Source organism: Anabrus simplex, chromosome 2 (assembly GCF_040414725.1).
Source record: "Anabrus simplex isolate iqAnaSimp1 chromosome 2, ASM4041472v1, whole genome shotgun sequence".
Lineage (NCBI taxonomy): Eukaryota > Metazoa > Arthropoda > Insecta > Orthoptera > Tettigoniidae > Anabrus > Anabrus simplex.
Genome location: NC_090266.1, coordinates 729,510,087 through 729,532,725, shown reverse-complemented (window position 1 = coordinate 729,532,725; position 22,639 = coordinate 729,510,087). Strand labels below are relative to the sequence as shown.

General features: G+C 42.8%; 1 protein-coding gene across 1 annotated transcript in view; it reads left to right on the top strand.

Moving 5' to 3' along the window:
- Positions 1 to 11,912: 11,912 nt before the first annotated feature.
- Eaat1 (Excitatory amino acid transporter 1) overlaps positions 11,913 to 22,639 on the top strand; it is a 341,314-nt gene continuing 330,587 nt past the window's right edge. The window contains exon 1 of the mRNA XM_067141369.2: positions 11,913 to 12,035. The gene's annotated coding sequence lies outside the window, so the exon portion shown is untranslated. The remainder of the gene's footprint in view (positions 12,036 to 22,639) is intronic.

The window sequence follows — 22,639 nt, the reverse complement described above, 5'->3', positions numbered from 1 at the left end:
TTCGGATAAGAAACTTGTGCCTTTGAAAGGCTGGACTGTGTACATTTTGGAGGTCAGTCTCCTAAAGTGTGACTGAGTGGAGTACACATGCTCTTTGAAATGATGTACCTTTAGAGCAATGATGCTCATTCATTTGTAGACTATTGTATCGAAAATTTTTTTTTCATTGCACCTGATGTTTAACTTTAAGTCTTTATTCCATTTAACTGTTATTTTTTGTTGTTCATTCAGATTTTTAAAATCAAAGTTTAAGCTCAGAAGAAAAGGAAAACCGAGCTCGATAGCTGCAGTCGCTTAAGTGCGGCCAGTATCCAGTATTCGGGAGATAGTAGGTTTGAACCCCACTGTCGGCAGCCCTGAAAATGGTTTTCCGTGGTTTCCCATTTTCACACCAGGCAAATGCTGGGGTTGTACCTTAATTAAGTCCACGGCCGCTTCCTTCCCACTCCTAGCCCTTTCCTGTCCCATCGTCGCCGTAAGACCTACCTGTGTCGGTGCGACGTAAAACAACTAGCAACAAAAAAAAAAAAGAAAGAAATAAAATGTCAAAATTTAATGTTAAATTGTGCTGTCATATATTCTGCCAACGGCCGTAGCCGTTTTGAAACACTGGATCCCGTGAGATCTCCGAAGTTAAGCAACATTTGACGTGGTCAGGAGTTGGATGGGTTGCCACGCGCTGTGGGTGGGGTGTAAGGGAATGGAGGAGCGGAAAGGAACTGGCCACCCTACCGCACGTAAACTCCGGCTCAGGAACACCTCTTTTGAGGTTCGGACCTTCCTTCAGGCAGAATAACCCTTACCTTACCTCATATATTCTCTGTCCACCCATTCACGCCCGCACCTGTGCGTTCCACGATATCCCAGGAACAGAACCCATAATGAATTAATATTGGCGCTCACGATTCCTGCTGTCTTCTAGCCCGTAAACACACATCTCGTTATATTGCCCCGGTTTAGGGAGAGCGACCGATGTCTTTCAGAATTGTAGTAAATGTGAAGGGATGCATAAAACTGGATCGCAAGGGGCTGGTGGACCACCCGGTATATACTTCTGTCTGTCTGTTATGTTATCAGCCAGAGGCTGGTTGGATCCTCAAATGGCTAACTGGAATGTTACCGTAAGCAGTCACAAGGGACCGTCAAAAGAGATGGGCATGCTATAATAAGTTGCACTAGACAAGATAAAAAAACCGGGCGAGTTGGCCGTGCGCGTAGAGGCGCGCGGCTGTGAGCTTGCATCCGGGAGATAGTAGGTTCGAGTCCCACTATCGGCAGCCCTGAAGATGGTTTTCCGTGGTTTCCCATTTTCACACCAAGCAAATGCTGGGGCTGTACCTTAATTAAGGCCACGGCCGCTTCCTTCCAACTCCTAGCCCTTTCCTATCCCATCGTCGCCATAAGACCTATCTGTGTCGGTGCGACGTAAAGCCACTAGAAAAAAAAAGACAAGATAAAAGGCAGGGTATAATTTGCCATTGCTTTCTGCACTGAGCGAGAAACCACTGTTGCAGCATGTTTGACTATTCCACGACCTGCCCCCCTTCCCCCACCATGAGTAACACCTAGTCTATCATAACACACCGGTCGTGTTCTGAATGTCATTATTCAGCACCATACATACCTCAGCAGCTTCCATAAGTAAAACTTAGGCTTCGGTGGAAGCTACATTTTGTTAGGGCCTGTGCCTAAAGACAAAATGCAGTATTCGGGAGATAGTGGGTTCGAACCCCACTGTCGCCATCCCTGAAGATGTTTTTCCGTAGTTTTCCAATTTCACACCAGGCAAATGCTGGGACTGTACCTTAATTAAGGCCACGGCCACTTCCTTCTCACACCTAGTCCATTTCTATCCCATCGTCGCCATAAGACCTATCTGTGTCGGTGCGACGTAAAGCAACTTGTAAAAAAAAGGCAAAATATAGGCTTACTGTATACATCACAAAGTAGCTAGAGCGGGAGAAGATATTTGTTTAAAATACTACCTTCTTACACCCAATCATCCTTACGTGCGATGAATATTACTTCGAGCAAGCCATCATCTACCTTTCAAGCTAGTTAGTGAATAAGTTAAAAAGCGTATTTCATTCACTAAAACCTGCTGAAGGGGAATGACAGTCTACTTGCCAAGGCGGCCGCGGTTTGAATGCTCATCAGTGCATACAGGATTTTGAAAACAAAAAGTCACATTTCTAAAGCTCCATTTCCTTGTAAAACTGTAGTTTTCGTGATTAGGATCACAATATCGTCCGCCTCCGTAACGTAACGTAATATTTATCGCTATTAGCTGCCATTCTTGGAGGTCCTGGTTCAATTCACAGCCCGGTAAGAGATATCAGATGGCCGGGTCTAAGTATGCGGATGCAAAGGTGGTGGAACTCACCTCCATTGGAGGAATACTAGAAATGGGTTGCACCACATTCCTATTGTTTTTCCAATGAAGGTGAAATGCACCGCAACGGGTCATATTTTATCACAGTATCAACAGTCATAGAAAATGAACTATAAGTTTGCTTGCTTGCATTCTTATGTGACCGATGGTGGTGTGGATATGTATATAGTTTTAATGTATGTGGATTATTGATTGATTGATTGATTGATTGATTGATTGATTGATTGATTGATTGATTGATTGATTGATTGATTGATTGATTGATTGATTGATTGATTGATTGATTGATTGATTCAATATTCTAAACTATTTCATTACTTAGGCTATTATATTTTAATATCACTTTTGGTTAAGTGTTAGAGACGGCGAAGAGCCCTGACTTCGCCTCTATCAAAAACAAGAACAAATAAATAACTTACCGGGCGAGTTGGCCGTGCTCGTAGAGGCGCGCGGCTGTGAGCTTGCATCCGGGAGATAGTAGGTTCGAATCCCACTATCGGCAGCCCTGAAGATGGTTTTCCGTGGTTTCCCATTTTCACACCAGGCAAATGCTGGGGCTGTACCTTAATTAAGGCCACGGTCGCTTCCTTCCAACTCCTAGGCCTTTCCTCTCCCATCGTCGCCATAAGACCTATCTGTGTCGGTGCGACGTAAAGCCCCTAGCAAAAAAAAAAAAAAAATAACTTTTCAAGTGTCAGGATCTGAATCAATATTTATATATTCTTTAAGGAGAGTTTCTTGCTTCTAACTTTTACGATGCACACTTTGTCCCAAATGGAACATGGAACATGAAATGAGGTCACTGGAGCAGCTTGCGCAACTTATTCAAACTCTGCGTAGAGATATTCGAGAACCTATTTACAGACATGCACTCGTCCTGAATTTCATCCACATTTCCATTCGTGTTGACAATTTTGTAGAGGTAAAGCAACTGTAGAAACTAATGCTTGGATCGTGACCGTTAACTCTACGTCACTTGGCAAACAAATTTGGTGAACAACAACACACTTGGTCACGAAATGCAGACTCCTGTTTACGCAGCCATGTTTAATATACCTTTACTGATTCACGGTCATTTTTCCTAAGGAAGTTTTCCCTAGATACATACCCTCAGGATCGTTCTTCCCCTAGACCGTCTTTCCTTACAACCTCTTGACCAAATGCCTTTCCTCCAGTCCCTACTTTGCCCGTTGCCTCGTCATCTAAAACAATCAGATACGATATTTTCACTGAAAAAAAATGAAATGGCGTATGGCTTTTAGTGCCGGGAGTGTCCGAGGACAAATTCTGCTCGCCAGATGCAGGTCTTTTGATTCGACATCCGTAGGCAACCTGCGTGTCGTAATGAAGATGAAATGATGATGAAGATTACACATACACCCAACCCCCGGGTCAGCGAAATTAACCAATTATGGTTAAAATTCCCGACCCTGCCGGGAATCGAACCCGGGACCGCTGTGACCAAAGGCCAGCACGCTAAACATTTAGCCACAGAGCCGGACTTTTCACTGAAATCTATTGCGAAATACAAAAAGTGTGAACATGAAGCATAGATATCTTTCTTAGAGTGAAATGGTGACCCAGCGTCCTTAAATATTCCAAAATATTTTCTGTTTCTTTATAATCTGTGTAATCCAGAACAGTAGAACGTATTCTTTGCTGAACTTGCAGCCTTTCCTTTGCAGTTTACTTCTTACTGCTCGGCACAGAGACAGTTGGATTAGCGCTGTTTCGGTGTTAGTACTGAAACTCCGCGAGAGCTACATGTTAGGAAGAGTGATGATTTCCTTCAGCTATTGAAGCATGTTATGCCACCCTTCAGAAATATTATCGGTACGATATTGACCACGAATTGTCACATGGCAACAACTCCACTGTTCTGGAGTGTATCTGGGTGGGACATGGCATCTTCTTTCTTTCCTGGCTAAATGGTTATCGTGCTGGCCTTTGATCACGTGGTTCCCGGGTTCTGTTCCCGGTAGGGCCGGGAATTCTAACCAATATTGGTTATTTCCACTGGCACGAGAGCTGGATGTATGTGCCGTCTTCATCATCATTCATCCTCATCACGACGCGCAGGTCGCCTACGAGCGTCAAATCAGAAGATCTGCACCTTGCGAGCCGAACATGCCCTCGGACACCCCCGGCATTAATAGTCTTACACTATTTCATTTCTTTCCCTGGTCTACCAGAGATGTACCTCGTCTTGAAGTTAGCAGATATTTCGCCAAGTTCTTCAGGTAGTAGGTACCTCAAAAAATCATATTCATCTAAAACATCTTCAACTGGTATGACGGCAAGTGCTAACATTGCAGGATATGTCATTACTGATTACTATGATCTGTGTACATGCCTCGTAAACCTTCACTCCGTACTTTACGAAACACTGACTGACTCAGGAGGAAACAAGCAGAAAGAAAAGATTGTACCAGGAAAAACTGTAAGTGTGCAATTTATAACGGCAATCTCAAAGTCCGACGTAACTCTGGTGTGGGTAGTGTTGAGGAGGGGGTGGGGTGGGGTGGGGTAAGGTAAACTGCATTTAAAATAGTTCAGTTGTACGTCTCACTACCTGGAACACTTTTCAATATGTACTTTGACTTCTTGGCGACGAGAGAGAGCAAATGAATTCAAAAATTCTATGGAATTAATGTAATTATTATCAAATTATACTGTATTTTAGGGGATAAACAGTATACGGGAAATGTGATTTTGAAAACAATTTCCCAAGGGAAAGAAGGTATCGAGGAACAATTTCAGTAGGGAAAAATGGTTAGCGAAGTAAATACGAGGGTAGGAACTTAAATAGTGGCAACACTGCTGTGGAGACGCTATGCACCGGAATCTAATATTGTCGATGATAGCACACGTTGGTTACATACCTACCTTACCTCAGACCAAATGGATTGGTCCTTCCCACATCACCTACGTGCGCACAAGCGAGAGAAACACAGTCACGTGTGAGCTAGCGGTCTAACGTAACGTTGTCACTATGTTTTCCAAACAGAAACAACGGAGTTGGATCAAGATTGAATGTGCCAGAGGTCGTACGACACGACAGTGTCATCAAGGTCTTCAAGAGGTTTGCGGGGAATCTGCATTGCCTTACAGAACAGTGGCACGTTGGGTAAAAGCCTTCAACGATGGGCAAACTGTGGCGGACATTCATCAGGCAGGTCATCCTACGAGTGAAGAAGTGCATGCTCGTGCAGCGTTACTGGACAGTGATCGAAACCAGACGATTCGTGAGCTCAGAACTGTTGCAGAGATTCGACAGGCAGTAGACCGCTCCATTCGCACCATCAACAGAACAGACTCTGCTAAAGGTATACTACGACTTCCACATAGCTGGCAACGGGTTATACACAACGCTGGTGACTACATTGAAGGACAGTAAAGGTTGCTAACATGTAACTCTTGTGTATCTGTTGTAAATAAATAGTTGCCACTATTTAAGTTCCAAGCTTCGTATATTTTACGGAGAAAACGCTGGGGAAGAATGTCTAGGAACGATCTTTACTGGTAAAATAATCGCCTTAATGGGTTATAGGTAGTGATCCCAAGTTTTCAGGTTTGATCCGGACCGATAGGTTGCCAATGCCAGTCATGATGTGAAGATCGCCGGTGGGCGCACTCCTCATTCGCCCGACAAAATAACCCAGCGTTAGAAAGCGTCTATAGCAAACCATTCCATCTCACGGCCCCGGCAGCAGCGCCGGTGCTGTGCTATAGCACCGTAGACGTGGTGGGGGAAGCAGGAGAAGTAGCAGAGGCAGAACCTCAGGTCGTCAAATCAGCGCGCAGCTTATGAAAATATTATTTATGAGAATTCTGTGAATACATAAACAAACAATTTATTCTGTGCATACATTGCGTTTGCCTTAATGTACATGTAGCGTTTAAGTCGATTGTTGACATCGTTTTGCAGCAACTAATTTACCGATATTTACAATCGATTTGGCAGTAGAAATTCTAAGTACAGTCTCTAAGACAGTATCAGACAGAGAAGTCCTAGTTCTACATTTATTTAAATTCAGAATTGAAAACATCTGTTCGCATGTATAGGTTGTACCGAACATTGAAGTAAATTTTAAGGCAAAAGCATGAAGTCTGGGAAATTCTTGTGGATGAACACCTTTGTAAGATGAAATTAAATCACCGTTGTAGTGGTAGTACCTGTCTTTCAGGATTGTGTTGCACTGTCGTTTTATCAGCTCTGGAAATATGATGGTGATTTTTCCGGACGCGCTGAAAATGGGGTCATGAAATGAAATGGCGTATGACTTTTAGTGCCGGGAGTGTCCGAGGATATGTTCGGCTCGCCAGATGCAGGTCTTTTGATTTGACACCCGTAGGTGACCTGCGCGTCGTGATGAGGATGAAATGATGATGAAGACGACACATACACCCAGCCCCCGTGCCAGCGAAATTAACCAATTAAGGTTAAAATTCCCGACCCTGTCGGGAATCGAACCCGGGACCCGTGTGACCAAAGGCCAGCACGCTAACCATTTAGCCATGGAGCCGGACATGGGGTCATACATACATATTTCAAGCTGAGGTGCCATATCATTCATTTCTTTGAATCGGGCATTGAATTCATCTTGCAAAGTCTGTAACGACGTCCGATAGTCTCCAAGATTTTCGTAAGTAGACAAATGTAATGATTTTAATGAAGTAAAATTGTCAAAATTTTCGGCTTCAAGATGTCTTTTCCATAACAAACTCTGCATTTTGAAAGTCTTAATTCTATCACATATGGCCCTCATCATTGTGTTTCTCCTTTGCAACAGGGAATGTCGCTACATTCTGCTTCGAGATATTTTAAAAATCATTTGAGCTACCTATGGTTCAAACCTTGCTTTCTGCAGAAATTTACACATTTTGACACAGTATCCACAACAGATTTAAAGTTGCGAAAGATTTTTGCACATAATTGTTCTTGATGTAAAATGCAATGTACTGCGTGGAGTACTTGGGGAAGGAGGGGAACGGTGCTGCTGAGTGCAGCGCTGGTGCGCCCCAGCACCGAGTGCTCGAGTTGGAAAGGCCTGGTCTATAGTAGCGGCCACTAAATCCGGACGGTGAAACAAACTGCGCTGTCATCAGATAACTTACGAGAACGGCGAAGCGACAGCTGATCCAAAGTCGCTTATATTCACGTACAGTTTGGCAACGCTGACTGTACAGTGTTGTCTAGTCGAAGCCGTTCAGCCTGACATCAGTCATTCACTTTCACACAACTGTTGTCTTCACACCGCGATAGTGCTATTCAGGACTGATAGCAACATTTATATGGGTACTTTCCGACGGAGCTAAAAGACCCATAGAAACATGTTTCAAAGGAAAAATTTAATTCAGACGATTTTTTTTTCAGACAAAATTTTACTGGCCCAAAAAAGGACAGAGTACGGGCTTACTGAATAATTCAAAATACGATTTTTAGAATTTAAATTTACCTTTTCGTGCTCTTATATTTAATCATTATTTCATGAGGTTTATACAGAAAATATTTATATCTTTAAAATCAGCAGCCGTTCTTCAAGCTTGCAGTATAATTTACTTTGCAACAATGCCGGAGATTACACCAGAAGATCGGGAAAGAACAAAACTCCTCGCGCTCGGAAATAGTGTGTTAAGTTGGACAGTTCCATATCAGATACTAGATAACCTTTGCAACATCGCAATTTCTCTGATACGCCTGATGTAGTACCCACTATTTTAGTAGAGTTAAGCTTCGCCGATAGATGGCAGCAAATCAGAACGTCGAAATTGGTAGGCAGGCCTCTAGGATGACACCACTTCAAAAAGGCCTGCAACCCGCTGGGTGATGCCATCTTCATCGTATTATTATTATTATTATTATTATTATTATTATTATTATTATTATTATTATTATTACCATTATCGTCACTCCATGTGCGATTTGTGCTGGACAAAGCGGAGGCAAGACAGGTTTTCCTCCGGGTACTCCGGTTTTTCCTGTCATGTTTCATTCCAGCAACACTCTCCATTAACATTTCATTTCATCTGTCAGTCATTTATCATTGCCCCAGAGGAGTGCGACAGGCTTCGGCAGCCGGCACAATTCCTATCCTCGCCGCTAGATGGGGGCTTCATTCATTCCATCCCTGACCCGGTCGAATGACAGGAAACAGGCTGTGGATTTTCATCACCATCATCATCATCATCGAGCCAGTGGCTACGTGGCAGAGTCACGTAGCTGTCAACTTGTAGTTGCGAGATAGTGGGTTCCAACTCCACTGTCGGCAGCCCTGAAGATGGTTTTCCATGGTTTTGCACTTTCACACCCGCCAAATGCTGGGACTGTACCTTATTTAAGGCAACGGTCACTTCCTTCACACACCTAGCCCATTCCTATCCCATCGTCACCATAAGACCTATGTGTGTCGGTGTGACGTAAAACAAATTGTAAATATTATTATTATTATTATTATTATTATTATTATTATTATTATTATTATTATTAACATTCTTCTTCTTCTTCATCTGTTTACCCTCCAGGCTTGGTTTTTCCCTCGGACTCAGCGAGGTATCCCACCTCTACCGCATCAAGAGCAGTGTCCTGGAGGTTCACACTTTGGGTCGAAGGATACAACTGGTGAGGAGGACCAGTACCTCGCCCAGGTGGCCTCACCTGCTATGCTGAACAGGGGCCTTGTGAGGGATGGGACCATTGGAAGGGATAAACAAGGAAGAGGGAAGCAGTCGTGGCTTTAAGTTAGGTACCATCCCAGCATTTGTCTGGAGAAGTGGGAAACCATGGAAAACCACTTCCAGGATGGCTGAGGAGGGAATCGAACCCCTCTTTACTCAGTTGACCTCACGAGGCTGAGTGGACACCGTTCCAACCCTCGTACCACTTTTCAAATTTCGTGGCAGAGCCGGGAATCGAACCCGAGCCTCTTGGGGTGGCAGCTAATCACACTAACCACTACACCACAGAGGCGAACATTATCAACATTACATAATGTACGGTATATTTTGAGACTGATAACACAAAATTGTCCACGTTTGAAAGAGGTAGGCCTACCTCATTGAAAATTCTAATACAGTACATTTCGCTTGAACTGCCTAAAGACGTCGCTAAAGTTCATATCGGGGATTTTTCCATTAATCTTTATGAGGCTTGACCAGTTTCGTTGCAGTCGACCTTCGAACTTAAAATCATAACCCTGGCTCACAATAAATATCAAACCCATGACTACCAGGATGTAGATGTTATTGTACAAAATGCCTTAAAATTAAAGTCATAATTCATATGCCAGTAAGAGTCTATGGGAAGCAGCCGAGTAGAAGGCTGGCCCTCTGAACTCAAGTTGATGGGTTCGATCCCGGCACAGTACGGTGGTGAAATGCGTCAGCCTCGTATCGGCAGATTTACCGACACGTGAAAGATCTCCTGCCGGACAAAATCCCGGTACTTCGGGATCTCCGTATACCGTAAAAGTAGTTAGTGTGACGTAAAACCAAACCAATAACATTAATTATGAGAAGCAAACAATCCTCTTGGCACTAGTAGCCTCAGGTCTTTTGATCGACAAGCCAACATTTGCCTCCATTGAGCGAGGACTGCAGTTTGATGTATACACCCGAAGTTAATGTCAGTTTATTACATCGTAGTCGTATTAAGTAACTTTTCTATTTTTCTCACGAGTCTCCGTGAACTCCGGTCAAGCCCCTCACAAAAGTCTTAAAAGGCCGGGCTGAGTGGCTCAGACAATTGACGCACATTCCTTCTGACCCCAACTTGGCAGGTTCGATCCTGGCTCAGTCCGGTGGTATTTGAAGGTGCTCAAATTTGTTAGCCTCTTGGCACGTAAAATAACTCCTGATGAAGTAAATTCCGGCACCTCAGCGTCTCCGAAATGAAATGGCGTATGGCTTTTTCTCATTGCCGGGAGTGTCCAAGGACATGTTCGGCTCTCCAGGCGCAGGTCTTTCGATTTGATACCCGTAGGATACCTGCGCGTCATAATGAGGATGAAATGATGATGAAGACGACACATACACCCAGCCCCCGTGCCAGCGAAATTAAACAATCAAGGTTAAAATTCCGGACCCTGACGGGCATCGAACCCGGGATCCCCGCGGCCAAAGGCCAGCACGCTAACCATTTAGCCATGGAGCCGGACGACGTCTTCGAATAAAGTAGTTACTGGGACGTAAAGCAAGTAACATTATTTATTATTAGTCTTAAAAGGCCCTAACATATCAAGACGATTGCTCGACGAGGTATGGTTTCCTCAGACGTAGTATTTGGCTTTGACAATTGATAGCGCTGTTTCTCACCTCAATTTACCATACTTACAAGTTAGTGAGAGTTGAGGATCGAAACTGACGCCCACGATCAACATTTCGTGGCAATAGTCAATCAAAACGAAGTCCGACTCATTGGCTGAATAGTCAGCGTTGAGGCCTTCTGCTCAGAGGGTCCCGGGTTCGATTCCCGGCAGGGTCGGTGATTTTAATAGTGTTTAATTAATTCTTCTGGCTCGGGGACTGTGTATTTGTTCCAACACTTTCCTCTTCATATTCAGACAACACACTACAGTACACTACCAACCACCACAGAAACACGCAATAGTGACTGCATCCTTCCATATAAGGTTGGCGTCAGGAAGGGCACCCGGCCGTAAAATAGGACCAAATCCACATGTGCGACACAGTTAGCACCCACGACCCCACAGTTGTAGGAAGAGTGGTAGTAGCAGAAGAAGAAGAGCCAATCGAAAGGAAGGGGTTACTCGTAGAAATATGCAAGAAAAACTGGAGTTATGTTGATCTTATGATTATAAACCGCAGGACCTACAATTTTACGTGGATTCCGAATTGCAGGGATGTGACTTTTTATTTAAAAAACTCTTTCAGTGACTGTGGTCACACTGGTGAGAAACTAGGCATGATGTCTCTAGATAAACATTCGAAAATATGAGAAAAAATTGCAAGGCAAAGTGAGTGTGAATTTCCTCTTAGCTAACAGCTGCATTTACAAGGCCCCCCCCCCCCCCAAAAAAAACGAAAAGGAAAACCGGGCGAGTTGGCCGTGTGGTTAGGGGCGTGCAGCTGTAAGCTTGCATCCGGTAGGGTTCGAACCCCACTGTCGACAGCCCTGAAGATGGTTTTCCGTGGTTACTCATTTTCACACCAGGCAAATGCTGGGGCTGTACTTTAATTAAGGCCACGGCTGCTTCCTTCCCTCTCCTAGGCCTTTCTTCCACCATCGTCGCCATAAGACCTATCTGTGTCGGTGCGACGTAAAACAAATTGAAAAAAGGAAAAGAAAAGAGTGAAAAGGAATAGGTACCCTACACGTCTTACATGTTTTGAATGTTTTCCCGGTAAAAGTCACACGTGAGAGTAGGAGAGCCACCCTCGCCGATGCTGGCAGATCTGTCATGCGTTTCAGAACGTGCAGTGCTCGGTTCTGTTCATCAAGGTTGCCAATAGCCGGGAGGAGAGGAGTGGGGTGGGTGAGGTGGGGAGTACACTACGATGCGCCAGCGGGAGGAGCTGTAGCAGTGTGTAGTTTCCTTAATACAGAACATGAGTGTTTAAGTAGCAGTTGCTAGCAGCTGGTGGTGCCGAGTGAACGAGTGCTGTGCCTGCTGTGTCTGCCCAGGTTAGTCACTGACACTTCTCTTAAGTGACGTTCACGTTAGCCAGGAACTCAACAGGTGGTATTGTCTGTTCATCCAGAAATCTGCGGTAACGTAAAAATTTGGTTTTTCTCATAGACGTGTTGTTTGAGTGAGGGCTAGGCGATCGTAGTAGTTTCATAGTTCCTTGTATGTTTGTATGTTTTGTTTCTTCTTCCACGCGACGAGCAGTCTGTGTTATACCAAAGAGGAAGGAAATCAAACTGGCACTAATTGCGAACTCGTTCCTCATTAATATTCTTGCTGTGTTGTGCTTAGCCGACCATATGACAGGTGGGGAGACAGCAGCATTCTTCCTGTAGCAGAGATCCACACCGGCTCCTAGACTTTCAATACTTGTCCGTGATCTCTCCCTTCAGTTCCAGGGAACTGTGTCGTTTTCATAGATAACCTCTTGTTTAGTTTCTGCACTAAGTATTCACGGAAACACACCAGTATTGTCGCTACAGTAACTCTCGTTATTAGATAAATGTTTCGTACTTGTTAAGTTCGAGTGGCTGATTATCACGACGTCTCAGGTTCTTAACATAGAACAATAACAGCTATAATTAGATGGACTATGTAATAGGATGTAATCGAAGGGAATTCACGCGGGGAACCTCCTGTTTTTTCCTGTCAGCATTGTGTAATCGTTCGACCGTGTGAACCATCACTTAAACTGATCATTCAAGTAGATAATATTCACACTAGTTCATGGGATCGTGCGTCTAACTTTAAACACCCTTTTCTTAGAAAGGACATTTGTAGTGAGGTCGATCTCTCAGTTTTTGTAATTGTCATACCCACTTCTTTGTGGGCCTTGAGAGTTCGCATGTTTAGAGCACGTTGACCACATACGATCAGCAACACAACTCGCTTAGTCAATTCAGAACAGCTTATCTTGCCGCCAGCTCCATTATCAACATTCTATACGAACGAGGCTATGTGTATTCATTCATTCATTCATTCAATCGTGTGTACTTTTCCTATCTCCTGACCGACTGATGAATGAAGTTAACGAGTTCTTCCTCTTTAACGCTAGAAGCTCCTCGGCTAAAATACTTTGTACACAAAGCCAAGTGCAACTGAGACTGGACAATGAGGCTACATAAAGACTGTCAGTTGCCAATTTGATAGGCTGCTATAGAATGAATGGGCAGCAGTCCTATCATTTTAAAAGGCAAATAAGTTTTCTGAATCATACGTAAAATATTAAATTGATAGTATGTTGAGATGAAATGCGAAAGATATTTTGGTCTCCAAGACCTTTATCGGGGAACTCTTTGTGTGCATGCCAATGACCTCCATATTTCACTTCCTGTTCTCTCTCAATGAGCTGTAGGTGTTAAGAGCACGTGGCCCTTCCAGCTGAGTGCGTCTCCAGAAACCCCTTACTTCGCGAGGAGCGACTCTAACACTGCTGTCGATAGATCGAACATCAGATGGACTCTTCTTGGTAGTAATTCAGTTCCTCCTAAGAATGCAACAGATATCTCCAGTTTGGACAAAAGTATTTTCTCTTGTTGTTCGTTTATTCTTAGCATGTGTTTTCAATTTTGCCTTACGTCGAACCGACACAGATAGGTCTTATGGCGACGATGGGATCGGAAAAGTCTAGGAGTGGGAAGGAAGCGGTCGTCGTCTTAATTTCGGTACAGCCCCGGCATTTGCCTGGTGTGAAAATGGGAAACGACGGAAAACCATCTTCAGGGCTGCCGACAGTAGGGTTCGAACCCACTATCTCCCGAACGCAAGTTCACAGCTGCGCGACCCTCACCACACGACCAACTCGCTTGATATTCTTAGCTTAGGGAATCATTACTCTCGCCGGCTTCGCGTGTGTATATGTAATTTTTTCCATTAGGATAAGTGCCTGAATACTATACTATTCTAGCACTGTATTACCTTGAATGAAAGTGAGAAAACTATGAAAATCATGCTCAGGATAACCACGCTCGGATCATCAACTATCGTAAGTGTGCAGTGCGACTAGGTGAGCTTGGCTAGGGAGACAGGTAAGAGATGATTTATTTTCTCCCCTCCCTACCATGTTCTTTCCTCGATACCCACTTATATTTAAGAGACAGGGGTTCACTGGGACTTGAAACGGAGAATTTTTGAATCATTTGACCTATTTGAAAAGTTTCACCCAGACGGCTCAGGTTCGAAACCTGGTACAACCCAGGGTGGAGCATTCACCCGAAAAATCGTATGGAGTCCGGAAGGGTATATAGCCTAAACTTTCTGGCCACAACTGAAAATAATTCGAATTCGGATGTGCAATCAGCCAGTCAAACATGGTATTTCTGTTCCCGATATAGTGGGTTCGATCTGCCTGACGCCGGTAGCATTTGAGGGTGTTTAAATGTGACATCCCCATGTCAAGGCTCCTGCTAAGTTGAGGAACTCCTTTGAGCCCAAATTCCGACATTCCGGCTTCTCGTAAAATCTATATCAATTGAGGGAATGTTAACCAAGGGACATAATATATTATTAAAACCCAAAATGAAAGGTGTCTTCAATGACCCCAGAAATGACCGAGGTAACATTAAGAAACGTTTAATTTAATCAGTTCTCCTAACGGTAATGAGGGAAAATGTGTCAGGAAATAAGCTCAGAATATCCACCGGAAGTCACCATAACTCAAAATCGAATCACTCACCTTTGGTTTCTCATTCATATAACTTAATTGCGTGTAAGGCCCAAGATGGTTAGAATTTACGTTGACTGAAGAAACAACAAACTCACTACTACTACTTCTACTACTATTAATACTACTACACCGGGTGAGCTGGCCGTGCTGTTAAGGGAGCACAGCTGTGAAGTAGCATCCGGAAGATAGTGGATCTGAACTCCACTTTCGGCAACCCTGAACATGGTTTTCCGTTGTTTCCTATTTTTCACACCAGCCAAATGCTAGGGCTGTACCTTCATGAAGGCCACGGTCGCTTCCTTCCCACTCCTAGCCCTTTCCTGTTCCATCGTCGCCATAAAACCTATCTGTGTCGGTGCGCCCGAAAGCAAATTGTAAAAAAAAACTACTACTACTACCACCACAACTACCAGTACAAACAATAGTGAGTTCTAGGCGGTGCTAAACCTACGCAAATATTAAATTCTTATCTCTATATATAAAATAACTTGTACTGACTGACTGACTGATTCATCATCGCCGAGAAACTACTGGACACGAAGAAACAAAATTTTGGGGTTACATTTATATTAGAGTGTAGGTGCTCACTAAGGGAGGATTTTTGGATATTCCGTCGCTAATGGGGTGAAAAACTTAAAAGATTACAGACGTAAACATTTGTATTTGGAATCTCCTTTAAAAATAAAGCAACACGCATTTATTTGTTTTCGGAAAATACCATTAAGGAGGGTGAAAAAAGGTGGAAAGTGGTTGAATACCTATGATGAGGATACTTATATCTCAAAAACTGAAAATGTTACAGGCGTGGAAATAGGTATCTGGAATCTCCTTTAAAAATAAAGAAACATGTTGATTCCTTTCGACTTGAGAAAAGACTTGTTCCTTACGTGCACGTTTCTATATCGCATGGTCATCTTAGCCCCAAAGGGCAATGCCACAAACGTGGTTTAAAAAGGGTTTCTGGGATAAACGAAATTCAATTTTTCGGTGAGGTTTTATACTTTAGGGATTTTCAGATAATGTCCTAGTACAGTACCGAGGAACGATTACTTGTATCAAATTACGAAATCCACCCGAGCGATGCCGCGGGTAACTGCTAGTTAACTTATATTTCAAAAGCTTAGAGACTTCAAATAATAATAATAATTGTTACGGAGATAGCGTGGTGGACAGAGGTGAAAGAAGGTGTGGGCATGAATGGATGGATAGAGGAGATCATATAGCAACTTAAAACTTTAAAATTTGGAATATGTTTCTTTCCTGAATTGTTTTTTTTTTAAACTTTACACTTTGCTAAGAAAATAAATAATCAGGTACAAGGTCTAGCTCGTGAGCTCGGGAAACAGCACAAGAAAAATCTAGAATAATCCGATAACAAGAATTTAGCAACATGAGCTAGAAGCTCCCCCGTTACAAGTTTAGCAACATGAGCTAGAAGCTCCCCCGTTACAAGTTTAACAAGAGCACCATTGCTCCCTTCAATACATACTCAAGGAGACGTAGCTCCAAACTTTACATCAGTAGGACGAGCGTCTTTGCTCTACACAATCACTCACGAGGACTCGAACACTGATTCTCACTTTGACAGGTGGGTACGATTCCTTGGAGGTAACTGGCACTCGCATGAATATGTTTAATATTGTAAGGCTATTCTCCACTGTGTGTGCCACGTAGCATATTTCGTTCTTTCTTTCCCTGTTTACCCTCCACGGATGGTTTTTCCTTCGGAGTTAGCGAGGGATCCCACTTCTACCCTCTTAAGGGCAGTGTCCTGGACCGTGAGACTTTGGGTCGGGGGGATACAACTGGGAAAGGAGGACCAGTACCTCGCCCAGGTGGCCTCACCTGCTCTGCTGAAAAGGGGCCTTGTGCGGGGACGGGAAGATTGGAAGGGATAGACAAGGAAGATGGAAGGAAGCGGCCGTGGCCGTAAATTAGGGTCCATCCCGGTATTTGCCTGGCGGAGACGTGGGAAACCACGGAAAACAATTTATAGGATGGCTGAGGAGGGAATCGAACCCCCTCTACTAAGTTGACCTTCCGAGGCTGAATGGACCCGGTTCCAGCCCTTGTACCACTTTTCAAATTTCGTGGCAGAGTCTGGAATCGAACCCGGGCCTCCAGGGGTGACACCTAATCACACTAACTACTACACCACAGTGGCGGATACGTAGCATATTTACACTTCTATAACAGTCCTTCTAGGAGCCAGTGATGATAAACTTCGTGCTCATTGCAAACATTCGGAGTGGAAATGCAAAGAATGTTAGTATCGTTCAGTTACACAGTAGAGTAACGAAGCCCAGTAAAAATAATTTCCGATACCAGTATTCGAATCCCGGACCTCCTCGTTGGTAACCAAGGACCTTTCTCCTATAGCAGGGACGGCGAACCTTTTCCAACTAGTGTGCCATTTTATGTCTGATTTATTATTCTCCACTGTTGACTGTGCCATTTGTTATTTTCCTTTAAGAAATGGATAAAACCTACAACCGCCCCCCCCCCTCTTCCATGACTTCGTTTCCAAATTCCAATTATTTCATAATATTTACTAATTTACTGATTTATTTACTTTTTAGATATTTTGTAACTACATTTGATTACATGCTCCATGGTTGTATTTTGCAACTACTGCAAAAAAGAAAAAAATGTTAAATATGTAAGTTTTTATAATAACTAACCGGTACCTAATATTAATTGTAGAAATATACATAATAAGCTCCCATTTTAACACACTTTGTCATTAAGTACTAATACCGGGCGAGGTGGCTGCGCGGTTAGGGGTCGAAACTGTGAGCTTGCATCCGGGAAATAGTGGGTTCGAGCCCCACTGTTGGCAGCCCTGAAGATGGTTTCCGTGGTTTCCCATTTTCACACCAGGCAAATGCTGGGGCTGTACCTCACTTAAGGCTACGGTGGTTTCCTTCCTACTCGTAAGCCTTTCCTCTCCTATCGTCACCATAAGGCCTACCGGTATCTGTGTTGGTGCGATGTAAAACAACTTGTAAGGAAATAAATATTTGATATAAAAAATTAAAAGTACGAATATTTCCAATGGACTATACTTCCTCCTTTAGCTTCATTATCTTTCCATATTGTCGTAGTTCGTATGCTCAACAATTTTACTTATTTCTCCCTCATCACATCTCCATAAGAAAATCGGAAAAGCCAGATGACCTTAGATGTTACGTCCCTTTAAACAACAAGCATCATCATCCTTGCTTGTAAGGTCACATCCATGCTTTCATTACAACATACTGCATACATCTGGGAGTTATCCAAATTATCTTGCAATTGCTCCGAAACTTCTTCACTCATTCTTATTATTCTATCGTTGACAGCAGTTCAGCTCGCTGGCATTCCTTTAATTCTGTTAATTATTTGTTGTTTGTTAGGGAAGTTCTCAAATAATGTGTCGGACATCAATAAGGAAGTTTATTTCAAGAACGCACCGTCAGAAAGCGGTTTCCCATGCATGTTGTACTATGCAGTGAGACAGATATAACAGCCGCACTGATATTATTCCTCGGGTGGAAATATGATGCAAAATAATTTCTTTTGTGTAAAGTTCGATATTTGGTGAAACGAACTCACTTCTTTCTTCATTTGGCATGGAAACAAACATTTGAATGATTAGTCTCGAAATGGCGCTTAACATTAAATGTAGGGAATACAATTGTTTTCGAACGCAGGCAATACATCTTTCTATCAGTCCGATTTCCCTTGTCCACTGTTCTTGAAAAATCTGGTCACTGCGTTTGTTAAGTTTCTGTTCTTTTCGGCACTGAAAACATATTTGCAAGGTCCATATACAAAACCACCAGAAAACGACACTTATTTAACTTGACATTCAGACCTATCAGTGTAGCAGTGTTGCCATATTGCACGTCCGAATGAAACAAGTAGATTTTCGATATTTATTTCTAAAACGTGAAACACTATAAGATATGTATTATTTGTAGTAAAAGACGTATATAAAAATATTATGTCCAATTGGCGTGCCACCGAAATCATGTTCGCGTGTCACCTAGTGACACGCGTGGCATAGGTTCGCCATCCCTGTCCTATACTAACACCGACACCGTGAAGTGCTTCACATCGAATTTCACTTGCGTCTCCTATCCCTCACATTGCATATTTATTTAACCATTATGGCAATTTCTTGTCTATTTCATTGTATTCTTGTATGCTAATCTGATATGCGGACAGTCGCATTTCGTCAGGAACGTGTTGTTTAACAATAAACAAGTTGCATCACTTTTTATTGCGTCTGTGCCGCCTCACTTGAGGACGATGATACCCGACACAGGAATTTAAAATGCTTCATGCGTCAATTTTTGATTGTTCAGCTGTACGGGGGGCATGGTAGTCTCATGACATCGTCACTGGCTTCTCGCCAAGGCGGCCGCAGAGGTCGAGTTCGAGCTAATGAACGTAGGATTTAAAAGTAATTAAATTAGCATCCCTGTGGTTTGGATTTTATATAAAACTGGAGGTCCCGTTGCTACGACGAGGATACCAGCAGTCACGTAAACTTCTCTATGTGTATTTGTCTAGTACATATTCCGGATGCACGGCCGTAGTCTGCTTCTTGTATACTTTATGACCTCGACAATCCTCTGGAGTTGAAGCAGAAAACCACAGAAAGTCCCTTCTAGGATATTGGAAGGAAGGATTTGGACCCACATCTCTCCTCAGTTGTGGGTTTTGAGGCTGACTGCTTTATCTTCCAGTCGTTCGAACCAATCTTACATTTATGGGCTGAAAAGTACTCTACTACACCACAAATTGACTAACAATAGACTCGTCACTGTAGCTGAATGTTAAGCTAGTGCATATAGACTCCTTGTGTGACGGGATGTATATGCTCTCAATATTAATGATCACAAGATACACGAGCGAGATGGAAATGCTTCTATTTTCCAGCCAAAGAGAGGCTAGAATATGGTCCGGCTAAATTGTTAGCGTGTTGGCCTTTGGTCACAGGAGTCCCGGGTTCGATTCCCGGCAGGGTCGGGAATTTTAAACGTAATTGGTTAATTTCTCTGGCATGGGGGCTGGGTGTATGTGACGTCTTCATCATCATTTCATCCTCATCACGACGCGCAGGGCGCCTACGAGCGTCAAATCAAAAGAGCTGCATCTGGCGAGCCGAACTTGTCCTTGGACACTCCCAGCACTAAAAGCCATACGCCATTTCAGTAGAATATGAACTAATTTTCTGCATTGTGAAAGGCCCTTGTCTCCAATTTTTACGCTTATGTTCAATTTATTGATAACCTAAGAAATGAATGTTGCATGAAGTACCTATTTTCTATTAGCTTCGATGTCAAAGAGTCATATAGAATAATCACACAATTATACGATTGTGAGAATAGTAATAGTTTTTTCTTGTTTTTTGTTTTTTACTTTCCGAGGACGAGTTTACGCCCGAGCGATAGCGAGGGCTGGCAACCGAGTCCGAAACTAGTACACTCTAATTAGCTCACGAATAGCTTTTCCACTCCCACATTTTATGTAATAAATACGTGTTTTTATTTGATATTATCTTGATTTTACATGAGATAATATCAGCGAATACGTTGAGTTTCAGCATACTTTACTTTATTTTGCTGGGGCCGATGACCTAGATGTTAGGCACCTTTAAACAACAAGCATCATCATCACTTTTTGCTATGTGACACCTTGTTTTTGCCAGAGATTTGACGCCGCATTAGTACATCGAAGGTTTTCGGTGATACAAAGGTGTAGGGTTTGCCTTAGGAAATTACCAGAAATGGCCTCAAATAAGGTACAGTCCTAGCATTCGCCTGGTGTGAAAATGAGAAAACCTCAGAAGACAATCTTCCGAACTGCAGACAGTGAAAGTCTCTTTTTCGTTTTTAACAATTTGGTTTACGTCGCGCCGACACAGATAGGTCTTATGGCGACGATGAGATAGGAAATGTCCAGGAGTGGGAATGAAGTGGCCGTAATCTTAATGCGTGGTATTAACATGAGAAACCACGGAAAACCGTCTTTAGGGCTGTCGATAGTGGGGTTCGAACCCACTGTCTGCCTAATGCAAGTTCATAGCTGCGCGCCGCTATCCGCACAGCTAACTCGCCCGGTACAGTGAAAGTCGAACCCACCATGTGCCGAATGCAAGCTTATAGCTATGTGACATGAACCACGGTTATGTGACTAATGGACAAAACATGTTTATAATTACTTCCTTATGGAGGTAAGTTAACTTAATTCCCGTCATTACAGCAAACAACAATATTAAAATAAAATCCACTTACTTTCCACACCATAACACCATATAATGTTCATACTATAGTGGGAGTGGAAAAAACTATAATTTACTTCTTAACAGATTTAAGGTTGAAAATATATAGCACAGGGTTGCAGAAAACAGTGTTACTCCTGTTTTAAAGGCAAGTGATCGTCACAACCCAATCCATAGAGTGGGTAAAGTTAGTATATATTTATACCCATAGTTTTCAAAGTATAATTTTTTGTTAAGTACGGTCAGTATCCACTATTCGGGAGATAGTGGGTTCGAACCCCACTGTCGGCATTCCTGAAGATGGTTTTCCTTGGTTTCCCATTTTCACACCAGGCAAATGTACCTTAATTAAGGTCACGGCCGTTTCCTTCTTCCCACTCCTAGCCCTTTCCTATCCCATTGTCGCCATAAGACCTATTTGTATAGGCACGACGTAAAGCCAATTGTAAAAATATATTTTGTAGTGAACCCATGACCTTTTGGACCAAAGGGTTCAGTAGTAACGTTGTTAACGAATTTTTCTCGTTTTGTGTACGCCGGGAATCGTACCCGGGGCCTTCAGAACCGAAGGCGACTAAGCTGAACTTAAGCCAAGGAACCGATCTGAAACTGGACTAAGGGGTAGGCATACATTATTATTATTATTATTATTATTATTATTATTATTATTATTATTATTATTATTATTATTATTATTATTATTATTATTATTATTTTCTATCAAAGTTTGAACTAAAGCATCGCTTCGTGGGAACCGTTTGTTACCCAGCGAGTTCGAGCGGTATAGCTGATAGCTTGTATTCGAAAGATTGTGGGTTCGAATGCCAACTGTCAGCAACCCCGAAGATGTTTTTCCGTGGCTTCCCATTTTCACACCAGGTAAATACTGGGGCTGTACCGTAATTTAGTCCACGGTTGCTTCCTTCCTAGTCCAGTCCTGTCCTGTCCTATCGTCGTCATAATAACTCTTCGAGTCGGTGCGATGTAAAACCAATGACCAAGCAAGGCAGGCACCGTAATGTTTCGATTTACGTGTTCTTTTGCTGCGAAGACAAGGCATTTTGTATAAAGTATTGGTCAAATGGATGAGCGTGGGATGCTGCCTACTTCAGTCTTCAGGTAACAAGAAGAGTGGGTGCCAGTGAATGTAATACTTTCCTCTGTGATAAAGATATCGGTTGAGTCCTATGTCCTTAAGTTACTACCTCACATCTTTCTTCTTAACGATAAGCTTTATATGGCATGTGAATATTATCTATCAACGAAAAAATACCTCTATTGTTATGCAACTCGATTGTTTCTTTGCTAGAAGTGTATTACTCTTATATTAAAGATTATGCTTAATCCATCGATGTCTTTTTAAAGCAGTCTATATAAGTAAGAAGTTCATGTTATTGTTCTTATTTGAAAATAATTGTATTTGTGATGGAAATGATGAGAAATACCTTCTTCAAGTACAGCTATAAAAAACGCTGAAAACAAAGAATGATGTTTCATTGCCATTATCGATCAAGATTGCTCGGTTGGCAACACTTTCTCAGATGTTAATCCCTTCTTCTTTTATCACTTATCGTCAGAATTGGGACGAAGAGTGGTCAGCACAGTGGCTTAGCTTGGTGGCTATCCATTCTGACGGCCGAGGCTCCAATCTTGACGGATCCAGG